We start from the raw sequence: 18,414 nt of genomic DNA, 5'->3' as shown, positions 1-18,414 counted from the left end.
AGTGTTTTGCGGTCTGCCTGGGGCACAGTCCAAAGAGCTGAGCCTGGGTCTGTGTTTGTTTTAGAAAGAGCAGAGTTTCTCATCAGATGATGAGAGAAGTAGGTCACCTAGGTCGTGAAGGGCCAGACTTGATGAGCTGAAAGATGACGAAAGACACTGGTTCCTTGCCAGTACAGATGCTGCTACATTTGTTCGATGTTAGCAACACGTGATTTTCCACGTGTTCATCCTAAGACGTTCTCCGTGCTCGCAGGCTGTGCAGCACCTGGAGGAGTTCGGCTCACGCTTGAAGAAAGGCTTATGGCTACAAAGCTCAGACTAAAACACCTCACTTCATTTATTTTTAGCACAGCTCTTCCTGTTGTCCTCTGCCAGCTGGGAAGGCCGACTGGCAGTGAGGGACTCCTGAGTGATTCCCGGGCAGCTGTTAAAGGCAGCGTGAATTCAAGTCATTTACAAAACCACCGTGGAACCAGGTCCTTCCAAACTGGAGTGTGGGTGCTGGGAAGCACCGCTGAGCAGCAAGTGGGGAACGACCTCAAGCGTTCAGCGGAAATACTGCCATGCTCTCTTACTAACATGTTGCTGTTTTAAGTTTGAAGACGGGGTGCCTAGATTTTTCTTTTGTGAAAACAGAAAGTCTCTGCAACGTTGTTGCTTTGATTTCAGACAGGGCTTTTACAGTTTATCTTTTTCTCTCCTCTGGCGCTCTCCGCACTCAGTGCCTTGCACAGCGGGGACTTCCTTCCTCTTCCCAGCACCCTGGAAGGCAGCACTACCTCGTCCTGGCAGGCAAGGTCCTCTCTGCGCGTTGACGGCGATTATTCTTTCCTTTCAGTTTTCCTCAAATTTTTGCAATTCCAGAAGGTTCTCCGGATGAGAAAGGCTTAGACAAGAGGTGCTACAGCTTGCGCCTGGCCCTCAGAGACACAGAAAAGACCCCGACGACATAAACCACAGGGAAAATTTTTATAAAACCGATTTTATTCGCCCCTTGAGGCAGCTAAGGGGTGCCCCTGGAGCAGGGCAGGGAGGAGGCACGGCGCTGCCCCTGTGCCCCGCGCCGGGCGGGCGGCGGGCCGGCCCGAGGCGCGGGGCGCCCTGAGGAGCGGCGGAGGCGGGCCCGGCCCGCCGCCGGCCGGGGGCCGCGCGCCCTCTCGGGCTGCCCGCGCGGCGCGTGTCTCCGGGCGGGGCGCGGAGAGAGAGCCAATCGGGAGACGTCGTCACGTCCCGGGTGGGCGGTGGCGTGGGCTTCTGCGCCAATCAGGTGAGGCGGGGGGCCGGGCAGAGGAGAGGGGCGCGCACCCGCGGTGCCGGCGCGCGGCGGGCCGTGGGCGGGGCGGTGGCGGCGGGTAAACACGGCGGCGGGGCTGCGGGGCGCGCGCGCTGTGCGGCCATGGCGGCTTCTCCCGTGGAGGTGTTCGGGCTGTCGGGCGAGGAGGTGAGGCCTGCGGCCGCGCTTCCCGCTGCCGTCCTCCGCGGAGGGCGGGCGGCGGCTTCCCCGCGGGGCCGGGTCGGGCGAGTCTCCCCTCAGGGCGCGGGTTTCCTGCGGGCCCGCCGCGGTCTGGCGCGGCGGCGGAGCGGGGCTGAGGGGCAGGGTGAGGGGAGGTGTGGGCCGGGCCCTCCCGGCAGCGGGGCCGGCGGCCCCGGGCCAGCGCCCCTCTCACCGGCTGCCGGGCCGCCCGGCCGGGCGCGGGGAGCGCGGTGTGCTGGCGGCTGCCGTGTCTCCTAGCACCGGCATTCCTGTCTCCAGGCTGCTTTTCAAAAGCTGCGCAGCCTCCCCCTGCGGACGGAGAAACTCGCGTGCGTTGGGCAACTTCCTCGTGACGGTGCTCGACGGGCGAAGCGGGATTCCTGCTCCCCTCGTTCCCCTCCTCGGCCCTTGGAAGGGTAACGTCTTTGTGTCGGGCTGTGTCACAGGCGGTGTTCGAAGCGCCGAAGCGGTGCGCGCGTTAAAATCGTACAAAAGGTGGTTCGGCGCCTGAGCGACGGTGCTTTTTCCTCTGCGTTGCCGTTAGCCAGAGTGTGAAATCTCGTGTAGGTTTCGGTGGTTTTCGCAATAAACTCGGTGGGTGACTGAAAGTGACTTCTGCAGCCGTCCTGCCTGGGGGGTCGGAGTTCCCGAGCACGTGGATCTCTGGAAGGTGGCTGGTGCCGATGTACCTGTGCCTGTGCTTGAGTGGTAGGCAGATGGGGTGGGCTTCTGCATCGAAACTGTGGCTTCTGCATAGGGTAGAATATTGATGGAATAGTTAACTTGATCAAGAGGAAAGAAGGTGACTTTTGTTGTTTTAATTGCAGGAATAGGAAGAGTAAAAGCTGTATCCATCTGAAAGCTGTTTGGTGACCTGTGTGAAATGTCAGTAACGTTGTCTTTGAGCCAACAGGATATTTTACCGGGACTGTCTTTGATCAGGTCTTTGTGTGTCCAGGCAGTGACGGTCTCTGTGTCAATGCACACTTGTTGCATCTTTAGCAGGAGTTCACTTTATTAAAACTATGAAATATTATTCCTAGTCTGTTAGCATGGCTCTCTTCCTCAAGTTCTGCTTCTTCTGGAGTTCTTACTTCTGGAGAAGTAACTGTAAAGCTCTCAAATGATTATTTTTTTCTTTCATCTTAATGTTTGATTAGCATAGAAATTTTAATAGAAAATTAGCACAGCATGCTGCAAGGGTTGCATAGCACTTCCCATTGCAAGATCCTATTTTCAGTTGCTAGTAACTTTTTGAGGCTATCTAGTTGGACTAAAGTGTTCCATGCCTCAGGGTCTCTAGTTTAACTTTATTAAACTTTAATCAGTATAGTTGTTTCTTAGCCTCTCATGCTATGTGGAAAATATTTTGAAATCTGGTCAAGATTGAACAATTTTGTGCTTCCCTCCATCCTTTTGAACATGAACATGTTTGTTTAGAACAGCTGCAGGAAGGGGGAGAAAGTTTGAGTATGTAACAAATCTATCAGATCCAGCTCTTTCCATAATTCAAAAGCTTAGCCAAACTCTTCCAAGTTACAAATGTGAAAAATGCAGTTTATGATCAGAGACTGTGATATTCAGTTGGTGCGTATTGATTCATATGTAAAAAAACTTGCTCAGTTTTCTTCATAGTTTTTCACTTGTGGTTCTGCAAGCACAAATGACAAAATGAATCATCTTAGGGTTATAGGAAAACTGCTGCTAGCCGCTTTTGCTTAGTTCTGCCTCTCTAGACTGTCTTTTTTTTTTTTTTTTGTCTTACCAGAGTTTAAATCTGGAAGATTGAATAAACAGAATCACAACAGAAACGCAAAGTCAGAAACCCAAATCGTATAGAAAGTAGCATCAAGGAGTTTTCTGTAAAAGCCTTCTTCACCCTCTTTTTACAGGCTTTTCATAGCTTATGTCTGTACAGTTCTGCTTCCCCAGGGCTGCTCTGTCACCCATTCTGCAAGATGGATTTGCTTGGGGTATGAATCAGAATCGTCTGGTGAAAGAAAGTGGTGTTATCTGCAAAACCTCTTTACTTGTTGCAGCTATTACATATGATTATATGATAAATACAATAATTGTAAACAAATGGTAAATAAAATAATGGAGGAAGGTGAGGGGAAGTTGGTTTAGTTGTTGAGGCAGTTGAATGCAATACTAGAGTCTAGATTTTTCCTCCCACTAACCCCCGCCGAGTTATGCATTTATTCCTGATTTCCTGGTTAATGGTGTATTACTCACTTAGACTTAATAAAGGATCGCTATTATGTTACTGACACAAACAAAATGATGAGGAAGCTAGGATGAAAAGGAAGCTGTAGCTGAAGTTTTTGTGTATATGGTGGGCTATTGTATTTGCTGTATTTAGGTATCTGAATTACAGTGCCTGAATCTTGCAGATGCAGTTGTTCTTCATTTCTTTGGTTCAGTTTTTCTTCTGTATAAATGGATATACTGTTCTTCTGTCATCCATATGACTCCTTGTGACTTAGTTGGATATTGAAATAATGAGCACTAGGGAAGTCAATGGGGAAAACTAATAATTCTGTATTCAGAGCAGGGTGTGGAAAATGAGGTCAGGGGTCACATGATGAAAAATGAAGACAGGAGAAAATACAAAATAGTAGTTTGTGAGCAATACCAATGTTGTTTCCTTAGTAAGGTGTTGGTCTCTTAGAAAGAAGTAGTTTATGATCATGTCATCAAAAGTTCTAATGGGATGAATAGGCAATAACAGGCTAAAATGAATATAATCTAGGAACAATATTAGACTAAAACTGAGTGCTGATTGCATTTATGAATTTTTTTTTTACTGTGAATTATTTTACATTGCAGGATAGTATGTAGAAGAAAAGCAAACAAACAGATTATACACCTTGCTACAGCTGATCTCAATATAGAAAAATAAAAAGCTCTACTAATATTTTGAAAAATTACTTTTTATCCTCTCATTAACTTCTTTTGAAGAAGAAAGAAAGGCCTTAAAGTATTCTTTCCTCCTCCAGGTCAGACTTTCTCTCGCAGGGCTCTTTGCCTCAAGCTGCTTAAAAAAATCAGTTGGGAGCATTATCTGCTGCAGACCTTATCTTGACCCGTGAAGGGGGTAACTGTGCAGATATGTCTAACTTTGAATAGAGTTGCAAGTGTGTGTTCAGATCTGCAGGAGCGGACTGATACAACTGCTGCTGCTCTTTGTCAAAGCAAGGATAACTGCTGGTGCTCTTAAATGTGCGTTTTGAGGTGGAGTGTCCATAGCTACAGGGTTTTTGGCTGAGGGACTTTCTAATACAAAACTTTCAGGTTGCTAAGACTTGGACTTCTGCAGCTTAAACACTTTGAGCGTTTTCTGACACCAAGCTATTTACTTCCAGTTACTGTGTTTTTGTGGCAATTGACTGCAATATAAAATACAGCATTTTCTAACAGTAGTTGTGGAATGATTTTTCAAAGTCTGAAGGAGGAATTGTTGGTATCTCAGCCAATGCTCTGTTATTTCTTTGGGTACAGGAGGAATTACATTTTTCAGTGGTTTACTGGATTACAAATGTAATTGTTAAAGAACTGTCTGGAATGACAATGTATTTATTTCTGTTTTCTATTAAAATACCTGCTTGCGCTGTAGGGCTTTGGAACAGCATTTAATAAAATGACACCACTTGTCTATATACATGTGTTTCAGAACCAGTTTAATTTAAAAATTTCTGTAGGTCAGTTCATACACTTCCAGCCTGAATTAAGAACTTTATTATTTTGCTTAGTGCTTTTTATATTGCCTAGATAACATGATAAGTTAGCTAGCTTTTTTCATCTATTACATCTATTATTTTGATCTGCTTCAGGGACCAAACTAGTACTGGGAACTTCTGACAGGCAAAAAGACACTTCCTACTTACCTGCATTTGCCGTTTCAGGTTTCTCTGTCATTTGAGAGCTGTCCTATGTAGAACAAGTGTTCTTGTTTTCTGTGGGTCACATAAGATTTCTCATAAGCATATGGCATTTCGTTCTGGAAAGCTTTAGGTATATTTTTATATTCCTTTAGGATATACTACTGGAGTAGGTTGTTTATGGTTATTTAGCTTGCTGCTGGTGAGCTGAGTGTCTTGGATACATGGTTTGTCTTCTTCTGCACACCTTAACTCACAGCACTTCTTATGTTGCTCTATTTTGGGGATGATGTTGATGACCAGGAATCTTTCAGACATTACTTTGGAGACTGACACGTGCGACGGCTGAATGCACGGACTCTGTAGATGTGAAAGCAGAGACACCTTTATTATTATTATACAGGCAGCTTTTATAGATTATTACTCTAGCCACGATGTGTCCATGAGCCCCTCACCCAGCTGTGATTGGTTACAAACAATAGTGCACGCACCTATTTTAACTTTACTATTGACTATGCCTAAAAAGGAGCTATTTTTCACCTGCTAAACTAAACATCATTTTCTCACACACTCTATATCATCTTCCCATACTCCCCATGTCAGCTTCTCACACTCCTGCGCTAGCTTCTCACACTCCCTGCACCAGCTGTTCACACTCCCTTTTCTCTTTTACCCTCTTTATCGGTGTTTTCCAGCTTCCTCAATAACACAGGCTTAAATCATCAAGGCCGGGCCCCAACAGTAACTGTGTGTATGATTCCACAGACATGGATTCATCTTCCTCTGGATTGCTTCTGATGAAAAAAAGTAAATTTATTTGGCTTGTTTGTGCCTGAGCTTGAGGCAGCCCAGTGCTTCGATTCCTGTTCAAACGCTGTGGCCTTCCCAGCACCTCTGTACTGGATGTCTTCTCCATCTGACTCTGTTTGTATCATGGGGCACTCAAACAGAAAAAAATAGGTGTGCATGCCTCTGTGCTTCAGAAATGCTCTGAATTTATTCTAGGATGTGAAAGACTTTCCTGTTGAAAGTCATGATCTAGAATCCAGTGTATCTGGAATAATTTAGACACTTGTAGAAGTGGTGATACTTTCTGGTTTGGGGTTTTGGGAGGCTTTTTGTGTTTGTTTTGGGTTTGTTTGGTTTTAGGGTCTTGTGGTTTGTGTGTTTTTTGTTTTTTTTGAACAGCAATATAATTTGTGTAGATCTGATGGTTTCCAGAAGCTATCTTATATACCTGTGTTTGGTTTGTTTTTTAAAGTCTTTCTTTCACACTGAACTAACAAACATTGACTGTGACTGTTGTGGGTACAGGATTACACATGTTGAGAAGTGGTTTGGTGGTTGGTTTTTTGTGCTTTTTTTTTGTTGTTGTTGTGGTGGGTTTTTTTTAAAGTAAAATTCTGTTGACAAATGGATAACTCCATTAGTGGACTCTTGTCTTCTTGAATCTTTTCCTTAATTTGCAATCAAACAGAGGTGTTAAATACAATCTGTAACAACAGCCATCATTTCTTCAAGGATGAAACTTCTTTATTTATGAACACAAAATGTTCCTATGGTACAGTTAATGTTTAAGTTCCTTTAGTGAGTCAGTAAGACTGGACTGTAACTGGCAGCTGGAAGTTAACGACTTTCATTATCTTTACAAGATTAATGTAGTTCTATAATGGAAATCTTCCTGAATCTAAAACTTTTCTTACTTTGAGAGAATTTCTTCCAAAAAAAATGGTTGAACTCTGTTGACTGCCATGTAAGGTGAAGAGAGTGCTCTCTGGGTTGTGAAGGAATGGTCAAGATGGGAAAGTCTTCCTCCTTTCCACCTCCTGGTGAAATGAACTGGTGGTGCTAACAAAACTTACTATCATTTCAAGGTTGCCTAATGTATAAGTCTGCCTCACTTGCAAGGTCTGAGTATTGCAGAAACTACTTTCCTTCAGCTAAGGCTCACCATTCTGAGGGAAATGCTTTCTTTGAAATAAGATAGTAAATTTTAACAGTAACTTCATTGGGCTCATTCCTGATGCTGTCAACTTTGTATCTGTCTTCTGCTGGAATTGCTTGGGCTGAACATAGCATACATAAGTATAAGTGCTCTTAGCTGGCCTGATCTTATGGTTATGTGTTGAAGTTTTTTGTTTAAGACTAAGAATTTTAAATAAAGTTCTTTAGATACCTCTTTCTCTCTAATATATGAGGAAGGTTTGTTCTTAAATGTTGTTTTTAATGCTAGACAGGTGAAGAATGTCAATATCTCTGGACCACTTAAGGGAAAACATTCTGTGCTAACCTCAGTGTAGGTAATGGAAGAGCCAAATCCTTAATTATTCAGACTCTGAATGGTTTCTTTGAGATGAAAAGACTGCTTATCACTCCAGTAAATGTCATTAAGCAATATTTTTTTTGTTGTGAATCATTCAAACATAATTTTTATAGTCACTAATGATGTCAAGGTAAAAAAACCCAACCAACCAACCAAAAAACCCAACCCAAAACAAACCAACAAACCAAAACAACAAAAAAACCCCAAACTTTTAATGCAATTTGAAATAAGTGAAGTGCTCTTGGATGGGAGATACAGACTAGGAAACCTGCTGAGATACTTGTTTTTTAACTTACAGATACTCAACAGTGTCATTTACTAAAACGGACAGATGCCAGAAGCTATCTATTCAACTGGAATATGTAGTCACTTTAGCTGTAAATAATCTTTCAGCATCGTTTCTGAGCTACTCTTAGGTTTCAGAGCCTTTTATATGATGATGTCTGTCTTTAGTCGATGATTTGTGCTTGAAATACAAGCTGCTCATAGGGTAAAGCCTGCATACCTTGAGTAAGATACCTGACAGGTTTGAGAAGCACGCTGTAGAAGCAGCGTGTATCTCTTATGCCAGTACTTATTCTTTAACGGAGTCTTGGCTTTAGTTCACTTCTGCCCATGCAGATGTCCTAACTTTTCTTGCTGTTTATAACTGTTCCTTGATGAGGTCAGCAGTCTATGTAGATGTGCACTGCAGAACACTCTATAATAGTTGATAGTTGTTGTTTTCTTGGTTTTTTTTTTTTTTTTTCTTTTTTTCCCTTCCCCTCTACTGACTTCCTGGACCTCAGTGCATGGGATGGAAGGGATCATAGAACATGTTGAGCCTGTTGAACATCCCTTCCCTTTTAGGCTTTTTCACTGGTCCAGGCTATTTACTGATTTCAGTTTTGAACTTCCAAATTATTGGTATGTTTATTTTGGCTTGCCTTATCTGCACGTACCCAAATCTGAATTTTTTTGTTCTCTTTTTATCTGTGCACTGTATGCAGACATGGTATGAAGCTTAAGAAAGCCTTAATGTATAATTCTTGATATTACCAGAATCTTAAAAGGTGCTGCTGCTGTACTGTTTTATCGTTGTAATATCCTTCGATGCTCTTTTCTTGGCTTGATTTAGTGGTAGTTGATTCTTGACCTATCTAGCTGGAACAAAAGAATAACAGGATGTTATTGCCTAGAGCGATTGTTTACTACAAAGTGTGCTCCCTGTTAGACTACTCGGACATTTTTGTATTGGTTTCCTGAAAAAAAGCTGTCTAGTAGCACAGCAGATACTACCATTTGATGTTTTACATTAGATTAACTGTCCTGGTTTTGGTGTTTTCTTACATCCCATGTGAATCTTTTCTGTAGAAACATTGAAAAAGCAAAACTAGAACTCGAACCAAAGATTAAAATAGGAAAGCCAATAAAATTAAATCTTTAATACTGATCAAATATGTACTCTGAAGAGCCCTTCTTCTAATTAAAAACTTTTTTCTTCTATTGCTATACAATTATCTTAATTTATCAGATTTTTTTACATATCTTACATTTGTCAAACTGCGTTTTCTGAGTCTGACTCCAGTCAGTCACCTACTGGAGGTTTGGGATGTGTCAGGAATCATTGTTCAACCCGAGAAATGAACTGCAACTTTCTGAAAACTCCTATAAAATTGTTTGGGCTTGAAGTGTTTACATTAACATCAAAGGGGGCCTTCATAGCCATTGAACCTTGTTACATGTTTCGTCTTACAGCTTCAAGCAAAAGATAACAGTTAGTAGTGTAATACATTCATAGTTGAATTATTGAGTGTTGCAGTCATCAATGACTGGCAAAGGTAAATGCCTCTTGCAGGTGTAACATTACAGTGTTTCAGTGCACAAAATGAAAAACTTTTAGCTTTTCTGCCCCTCCCTCCCCTGACTCAGGTAAAGGCAGCAGCTAAAACTTGTAAAGTGACAAGTTACAACGTATTTTGAATCTTATCACATGTGGTTTGTGAAGGAAATGTTTTATTATTTACAGTCTGTGGAACTGGCAACACCTGACTGCACACACGTTCATGCATATGTACACGCGCATGTGCGCACACTCGCAGACTGGATTCTCCCTTCAGGGACTCAGATGAGGATCAGACTTTGTGATCGTTCTCTGGTTTGTTCAGTGTTTTGTAATAAAGTCATCACCATGTCACCATTTCTAAATTTGTGCCTTCTTCCTCATGCTTTCTTTCTCATATGCCTTTTCTTCTGTATTCTGCTCTGTCTTGGACTTCTACCACTAAAGCAGGAGTCACTCTCCCACTTGTCATTAGCATTATTTTCCTATCATATACATTTGGGAAGGATGAGGGTGAGAACGGACGGTGTTAATACTTGTCCTTTATAACCATTGACTATAAACAGCTGTAACCCAGCAAAGACCTTTGTATTCTGATAAAGTTGTGAGGAAGTTTTAAACTCCTTAAAAGCTTGAAATTTTCTTTCCAAATGCTGTTTCCTTGCCCAAAATGAACAGTTCAAGAACTTCTCACCTTAATACACATTCATTGAATAGGTAGATTCGTGGTGACTTCTGTGGAAATGAAATACTGCGCACTTCTAGAAGTGCTACTTTATTAGTTTGACTCCTGCTTTGCTGTGTAGAGAACACGTTTTAAACTATTTTAACTGGCATACATAAAGATTTCTGTCAGGTCAAAGTATCACAGGCTGGCAGGCATTGTCTTTAAAGCTTTAAGTTATGAGTTGTCTGCCTAACAGCTCAGAAACCTTCTGTTTCATCATCTTGTTACATACTATCTGTTAGTAAACAGATTCATTGTTGGAGATTGTGAATATGATATGTGTTAGCAGACCCAGCTATTTTGACCAGTTGTTCTTGAATGTTTACTTTAGAATATACTAATATGATTAACAATAGAATAATGATAGAACCTGGAAGTTCATAATAAGATAACTAACTTGCTGATTCAGCTCTGTAAAGGATGTTTGGTCTGACTTAACCAGACCAAGAATTTTTGAACAGTTCAGTCTCTGTAATATGTGGTAGCCTTCTCTCTCCATGCATACCTCACCCCTCAACTTTAAAAATACTGTGTAACCTCTAAAAATAATTTGTCCTTGAATATATTAGGAATGGACTAACTGATAGAAACATTCAGTGTCATTTGGACTTCATTTGTATGCAGCCACTCCCTGGCAGATTCAGTAGTTTAACAAGTACTGCTTTTCCCACACTGTTTTTACCTGATTCTTATCATTCATATTGGGGTACTTGTATTCTCAGAGAGAACCACTTAACAGTTCACAGTTTTAATGCTGAAATGATCTGCTTGTATTTTGTCTATGATGCTGTGCTGTGGGTCATTATTTTCTTCTCTTTTTTTTCTGCCCTCCTTTTGCTCCAGCTTCCCAAAGTAGCTGGCAGTCAAATGTTGTCAAAAGAAGCTGAGCATCCTTACTTCATCTGTACAAACAACCCCTGTACAGCGTCGTCTCTCGAGCTGCTTCCCTTGATGGGCTGTGCTTGTCTGTGTTACAGAGCAGCTGGGTGTTAGGGCATTTGAATTGTAAGGCTCCTGGTGTGCTCACAGCAGTACTGAATACTCCGTCACTTCAGCTGTACAGACAGAATAAATTCAGACTGACTCCTTCAAGTTAATGTCAGGACTGCAAAAGTGTGGGTAGATGTTTATGACCAGGAAGAGACTCTTGGGGAGATAAATTGGTCCAAGAGCAGTTTCCTAGACAAGCTGAGGTGCTGCTAGACTTAGCTGGCACGTTCTGGGTTACTGACCAGGTGCCTGTCCTTTCCTGTGCCACCAGAACCACTGGAAGCATTGCAGTGGTGGAAAAGAGTAGCAAGGCGAGCTTGGGAGTGCCTACAGGCAGCGTAGGAGAGGTACAGGCTGCAGCCTGTGTGTGTCTTGGACCACGAAAACACTCTCGGGCTGCAGCTGCCTGTGGATCTACAGAAGCACTTACTGATCCACAATTTCTTGTACGGGTGGCTACAAAGGGGGCAAATAAAGGTCTCCTGAGTGAGATGAATGAAGAATAAAAGGTTCAAAATTGCCTTTGAAACCATGAAATTTTGGTTTTGAACCTATTCCCTGTGGATGCCAGGATAATAATATTATCTGATGCTTTGTCTCTGTGCAGAGCTTTCATCGCCTAGGCTTTGGCGGCATGAGATTAGCTTCAAACAGTCCTGGAACTCTTCGGCTGTTCATCGCTTTCTGAGATCAGCGTGTTTGGGGCAGGTTTTGTCAGCTATAGCAGCAGTTCCTTAGCAATTCTGCCTGTCATCAGTGAGTGAGGAGAAAAGGTCGTATGGTCACAGAGCAGACCAGTATCCTGTCAGCAGCCTCTCTGCCTCTTCAGGATGTGTGGGGTCATAGCATAATGGGTCCTTCCAGCGTAAGGCACTTCCAACTGTGTTTGGATCGAGCTGTCTGAACGTCTCCTGATCTGCCTTCCACACTAGTGTGACCAGAGAATGGGGAACCTAATCTCTTGTGAATAAGTATTGTCCTTGTACGTTAGTGTGTTTTTTTCCTGAAGTTTCTCATCTTTATAGCTTGGAAAAAGAAGAAGTGGACCCTTCAGTATCACCTATCAGTTTAAAACATACACAAAAAGGTGCATGCTGGGTTTTTGGGGGGTGAGGGCAGTTAGTCGAAAAATGAAAGTGAAAAACGAAATCTACGGGGAAGATTGTTGTGAACAATTCAGATTTTTTTTTTTTAAACTATTTTTGTTAATCTAGAAGGATATCTCTACATGGCAGTTCGTAAGCAGATGTCAGCTTGCTTAGTTGTTCTGCTGGCCTAACTGAAATCCTGTAGCTCTCTTAGTTTGGCACCGATCCCAAACAAATAATGCTCTCTTTCAGCAAGACATGTTTAAATCTACCTTCAGCATGCCATCCTTAGTTTTGTGACTTCTAGTTTCCTGAGGTCATGTACAAAGCACCTCATCTTTCTGTAAAATAGTGTTCAGATAAATTCAGATCTCTATTATGATACAAATAAACAAACCATGTGATTAAGCCAACTTTAAAATCTGAGGATTGTGGATCCTATTTCTGGGATCTGCCCTGTGTGGACTATGTTGGTGCCCTGTTAGCCTGACGGAGATGCCCATGTCCAAAAGTGTCTAATAGTCTTTGCTTTTCTCATACTTGAACAACAGAGAAAAGCTTGTGGGCTAAGCAGCTAAATGCAGATGCAAGAAAAGGTATTTGTCTTTTAGGGCAGTGTATCCTACTCCAACGTCTGCTCGTGGTCTTTTTCTGAGAAGGAGACAGTGAGATTGTTATGTACCTTAAAGCCTGATCATGACTAAGAATTTCAAAAGCATAGGACACTTGCTAGTGGTCAGTGCTTGGTGAGGTTAGTTGTTAGGTCTTCCTTTTCTGAATTATTAGATTTCCTAGTAGGAGACAGTTTTCTTTGAGATAAAGGTAGAAGATGGACTTGTTGTTCCACTGGAATTGTCTTGGCTAGTTGATTGTTTTGTCAATAAGTGGATATTGTAGATGCTCATCTCAGTCCCCTGGCAATCACCTCTAACTATAGAGGGTGGGAGAGACTTGCTAATTTTTTTTTTATGAGATGGTTTGTTTTCAGCTTTACCTTGTTAGTCACTAGTCTCTGCCCCAGGATTGGCTTGCAATTCTCACCTTTAGCTTTACGAATCTCTCCAGTTGGTATTGGTTAGGGAGTTCAGCCCTGTGGTTATGTAGGAGACCAATGATAAAGCAAACTCTTAAGTACTTCCTGCAAGTCTCCTTTTGAAAGCACTTTCAATCATATGTGGAATTCTGGAAAGCCCCAGGGACAACATCTGCTGCTTCACCCATTGCTCTTAGTATCTGTTTAACTCCTTAACCACCTAGATTGTGTCGGCTTTCCTCACAAGTGTGTTTGACTAGCCGTTGCCTACAAACAGTCCTTCATCTGCAAAGCTTTTTGCTTTCCAGAGAAACAGTGCTCATTTGTCTTCTTCCTCTGACATGGTCACAGCTGTTGGGATTTTTTTCCCTTCTTGATTTCAGTAGCTTACCAGATGAGCCATGTAAGATTCTGCAGCTATGTTAATTAACAGGAGAAGTGCAATCACTTGTGTCACTCCTGTAAAGCTGTAATTTGAATAATGTGTAACTGAAATAGTTTTTTGGTTTTTAAAAATCTTGTACCCTGCTGACAGGTCATTTTAGAAATTCAAGTATTTTGAGTGTGGCCTCTCTGTGCTGTAAAATGAAAATAGATGGGAGAATTATTTATTCTTACCTTTTTCCAGAGTTCTTTACTGCTGTATTAATCTGTTCTGATAAATTTGATACCCTTTTCATTACCCCCAGGAAGTAAATTTATGGTCAGAGTTTATTTCCCACCCTCTGATGAATGCCAAGATACCATAGATGAAAACTTGCTCGTCAATACACCTTTGTCTGACTGTTTAATTTAACTCGCTTGAATGGCTAATGAGATGTAAATGGCAACCCATTCCTTGCCTTGTTACAGATCATGCCCATGTGCACCAAAAATTGTTGTGCTATTCAGAGCATGTTCTCACAAAGGTCCTTGTCTACTTGGTAAAAAAGACAGCTAAAAATTCCCTGCTGAGAAACGCTGGAACTGCTTGTGGAAACTGCTCCCAGATGCTCGCCTTCCTGTGAACAGCCAGGTGCAGTAGACATCACGGGGCTGTATGAGTTGTGGCAATAGCAGATTGATCTTCATGTGTGTGCTATGCAGTACATACATACTGCATCCAATCTCATACAAGAGTGTTGCAAGGCTCGCTGGGGAAAATGATGACTGCTGCTGTCGGAACAATTTGGAATTTGGGAAAGGAGGCTGGCAGGAACAGTTGTATGCTAGATTAACAAACCTGTCCTGTGGGATTAAGCACCTTAACTCAAAACAAAATCCCACTCCTTTAGATCGCCGAGAAACAAAATAAAATCAATTAAAAAAAACCCCAAACCCTACAGTATTGACTCATCCAGTTTTTTGGTTTCTGTGTCAGTCACTGTATGTGGATACGATGGTGATAAGACTTTAAAAGGGGTAAAGGTAGAATAAACTTGCTACTGAAACTTAGAGCTGTTTCTATCAGATAAAGTAACTGTATTAACTGTCTATAGTTTTCACTGTAAATTCAAAATTATGTCAATAATTCCTTTTAGGTTTATAAACGAAAAATAAATCTGAATGCATCTTGCATATGTTATTTTGTATTTTAGGAGAACACGCGAATTGTCAGGGTGAAGGTTATAGCTGGAATTGGCCTGGCCAAGAAGGATATCTTAGGAGCCAGGTAAGAATATATGTTGTTAATGTATTAAGGGACAGCTGCTTCTTTATTTGCTTTCCACAGCTGTTTAATCCTGCCGTGCCTCTTTCCAAAAAGATCAGAACTGTTTTAGCTGGTAACCTTATAAAATGATCAGAGACTGTGTAAACACAAAGATACCTTTTTTCTTGCCCAAAAGTCACTTGGACGGATCTTATGCATTGACGAAACAATGTATGAGAAGGTTTCATTCTCTGCACAGTAAAAAAGTTCTGCCAGGGAGGATAGATATATGTATATATTTTACTTCAGGTAGGCTGCAGCTAAAATAATACGAGTTCAGTTATAATCAAAATTGTCTCACCTGTGCTTTAAAGACTTGGAATGAACACAACACTAAACACTGGTAGCAACAAGATTATTTCTACTCATATTATGTGCAGAGGAACAGCATCCACCGATTCTATAGATGTGGTAAACCCATGCCAGTTGGCTGCAGGCTCTGGGTACGTACAAATTTAAAAGTTAACAATCTGTGTAAGGGAAGAAACAATCAAAATATCTTAACATTTACCACAGGAAAGATCAGACTTTGTAACTGAAATGCTTTGGGAGGACATTGTAGAATTGGCAAGTGGAAGTATGCAGCTTGTACTAAAGCTACTTTTTCTTCTGGCCCGTGTACAGAGGGTCAAGAAAAGTGCTGATGGGTTTAGTCCTAGTTCTGCTGTCAGCTGCTCTGGCATATGTACAGGAATGCAGTTATTTTAGCACTAGCAAAGTTGTTACGTGTGACATTAGGTTAGCATTAGAAAAATTTCTCTTGTTATTCATATTTTCCTAAAGCCAGACAGTCTCTCTTTAATTGTTTTTTCATGTGCAATGTTTTTACTTTAAACAATACTAGGGCAGCTTTTGCCATCCGAACTTAAATATGTGAAAACCGTGCATTCTTTTACCATATAGCAGACAGCCTTGGTCACCTTTTGTTACTAGTCTCTTTGAGCAATTGAATGCCTTGACTCAGTTCATGAAAAGTAGACACTCATATAATCTGTTATTATTGTATCACAGGAAGGAAAAAAAAAGACTCTGAGGCAGTAGGCCATTTTAAGCAACCGTATTAGGACACCTTCCTTAACAGAAGAATTTAGGTTAAACTCAAACTCTGTGAAACTGATGGAACATTTAGTAAAAATATTACAGGTTCAAGGAAGTACTTACAATTCCATGTGCATTAAATTATTAGAGCAAGAGATTTAATACTTCAAGCTTTTTCAATCGCAACTGATTTTTTTCTCATGTGTGTCTTGTTGAAATGCATGAGGATTTGTTAAATCTGTTCTCGTGAACTAAGAACTGTGAAAGAGGAGAGAGAATCGAATTGTAGTGATATACAGAATACAAAATGGCACAGCTAGTATGGTCATAATCAGTAACAATGTTTAGATTAGTTTTAGAGATAAAGCTATCTAGAAAATGGTTTTAAGTACAAAAATGTGTGCTGTTCATAGAGTAATTGTAACTGCTAGTTTCATAGCTTCTCTTAATTCAAGCCTTTTAAAACTCAACTGCTAATAATACTGACAAAAAAGGATATATAGCAGCATGCTTATCTTTTTCTTTCCCCCTCCCAGTGACCCATACGTGAAAGTGACAGCGTATGATCCAGTGAGTGGAGTCCTTACCAGTGTTCAGACAAAAACTATTAGAAAGGTTAGCCATCTTATCTTTGTGGGTGTGGTGGTTTTGTTTGGGTCTTTGATCAGAATCTAGAGGAAAAATGAATACTACAGATAATTAATATGCCACTTGAGTGAACGGACATGGGGAAAGGAGTGTTCCATGACCTACTCTGTTTCCCTGTTCATGGCACTATTTTGGTATTTTCCTTTCAATAGTTTTAGTGAAACATAGAGAAACACTAAGGAATATAAGATGAGTACTGATTCAAATCTACATCATTCATGGAAATACTGGATTGTTCTGATTTTCTGAGATCTTTAATGATATAAGAATCTCTCATTCTTGCTGTATAACTCTTCACTGTCTTTCTTGCTGTGCAACTTTTATCTTTTTTATGTTTGAAACACAAACATGATTTGTCGTGTTTCACCATCAAATTGCACAGTTCACCTGTATCATGGTACTACTCATTTCTCTAGAATACTGACAGGAAAAAGTCAGTCTTAGTACTGGTAATTTATATTAGATAAAGTAAAATGAAAAACTGTATACATGAGAGGGAAAGTACTCTTCCAAATTGTTCTCAGATAGTGCCTGTGGTTTATGTTATGAGACCACTCATGTGTTTACCCTTCCTATTCATAATTGTTAGCTCAGTTATGAAGAAGAGTTCAACGTGTCTCTAGTATGTTTAAAAATAGCCACATTTGAAAGATGTGCTTGGTTGAGCAAGTTTTATTGTGTTTGGCCCACCTGCGCTGGGTCTGTCTAGATTACATTGTTGAGAGGTTTGGCATTTGTTAAGAGTTCATAATTTCAGGATTAACATATGTTTGCATGTAAGCAATGTAGATAGCGGGCTGAGGAGAAGGCAGTGATTATTACAGAAGACACATAAATAGTTACTGACTTGGACTGTATAATGGGCCCTTCTCTGCATCCATGGTATTAGCCAAAATCAGAGAATACTTGCATAAATTGTCTCCATTCTGTACTGTATTAAACTGTGTAAGACTTCTATGACTTTTACCTGCAATAGCAAGGTTAAAGCTTTTGTACTGTCTTTTTAAGTGGATTGTTACATGGGATAAAACGGAAGTAAACCACCAAAAAAGACACCAATATGGAATTGTTACTGTAACCAATGCTGTCTTCATTTTTTTTTTTCCTTTTTTTTTTTCCTCCTCCTGACATATAGTCCTTAAACCCCAAGTGGAATGAAGAACTCCTATTTAGAGTAAGTGTTTTTTATAGCCTTGTTACCTGTGTTTGATATTACATTAACACCTTAGGAAAAACGTTTTCTCACTACTTCAGATTAAAACCAGAAATACATCTATAATTAAAGTTCAAAAAGGCTCACAAACTGCTTCCCTTAGAAATACATTTGTTAACATTTTCATTTGTACCGGAGTTAAACTTTCAGTCTTGATGTTATTTTCTTCATTCCATGAATGTTTAAAAACATGAACATGGATTTAGAAACAGTTTGGGACAGCACCGGTCTTGGTTTATTAGTTACAATAGAAATGTCTTGCACAGAGAAATGGCAGCAAGGCCTAGATTTGCTATTTAATTTAGGTCCTATGCGTTTCTTTCCTCCTGCATAAACATAGAGATTTTGGTGAAGATAAATGCTGAAATTCAGCATATATTTTAACTATTAACATATTTCTTTTTCCTAGGTTAATCCTCAGAAACACAGGCTCCTTTTTGAAGTATTTGATGAAAACCGTTTGGTAGGTTCTTTGTGTTAATATTGC

At 40.9% G+C, this 18,414-nt stretch overlaps 1 protein-coding gene across 2 annotated transcripts in view; it reads left to right on the top strand.

The window, feature by feature from the left end:
- The first annotated feature begins 1,418 nt into the window (after window positions 1-1,418).
- NEDD4 (NEDD4 E3 ubiquitin protein ligase) overlaps window positions 1,419-18,414 on the top strand; it is a 59,538-nt gene continuing 42,542 nt past the window's right edge. Inside the window, exons 1-5 of one of the 2 annotated variants that reach the window (XM_086620605.1) lie at window positions 1,419-1,441; window positions 14,916-14,989; window positions 16,603-16,681; window positions 17,850-17,888; window positions 18,337-18,390. The gene's annotated coding sequence lies outside the window, so the exon portion shown is untranslated. Of the gene's footprint in view, window positions 1,442-14,915; window positions 14,990-15,449; window positions 15,472-16,602; window positions 16,682-17,849; window positions 17,889-18,336; window positions 18,391-18,414 lie in introns of those variants that run through there. The other variant, XM_086620606.1, reaches the window with a different exon arrangement.

Source organism: Tauraco erythrolophus, chromosome 14 (assembly GCF_009769465.1).
Source record: "Tauraco erythrolophus isolate bTauEry1 chromosome 14, bTauEry1.pri, whole genome shotgun sequence".
Lineage (NCBI taxonomy): Eukaryota > Metazoa > Chordata > Aves > Musophagiformes > Musophagidae > Tauraco > Tauraco erythrolophus.
The sequence above is the reverse complement of the archived record's forward strand: the minus strand, read 5'-3'. Positions and strand labels throughout refer to the sequence as shown.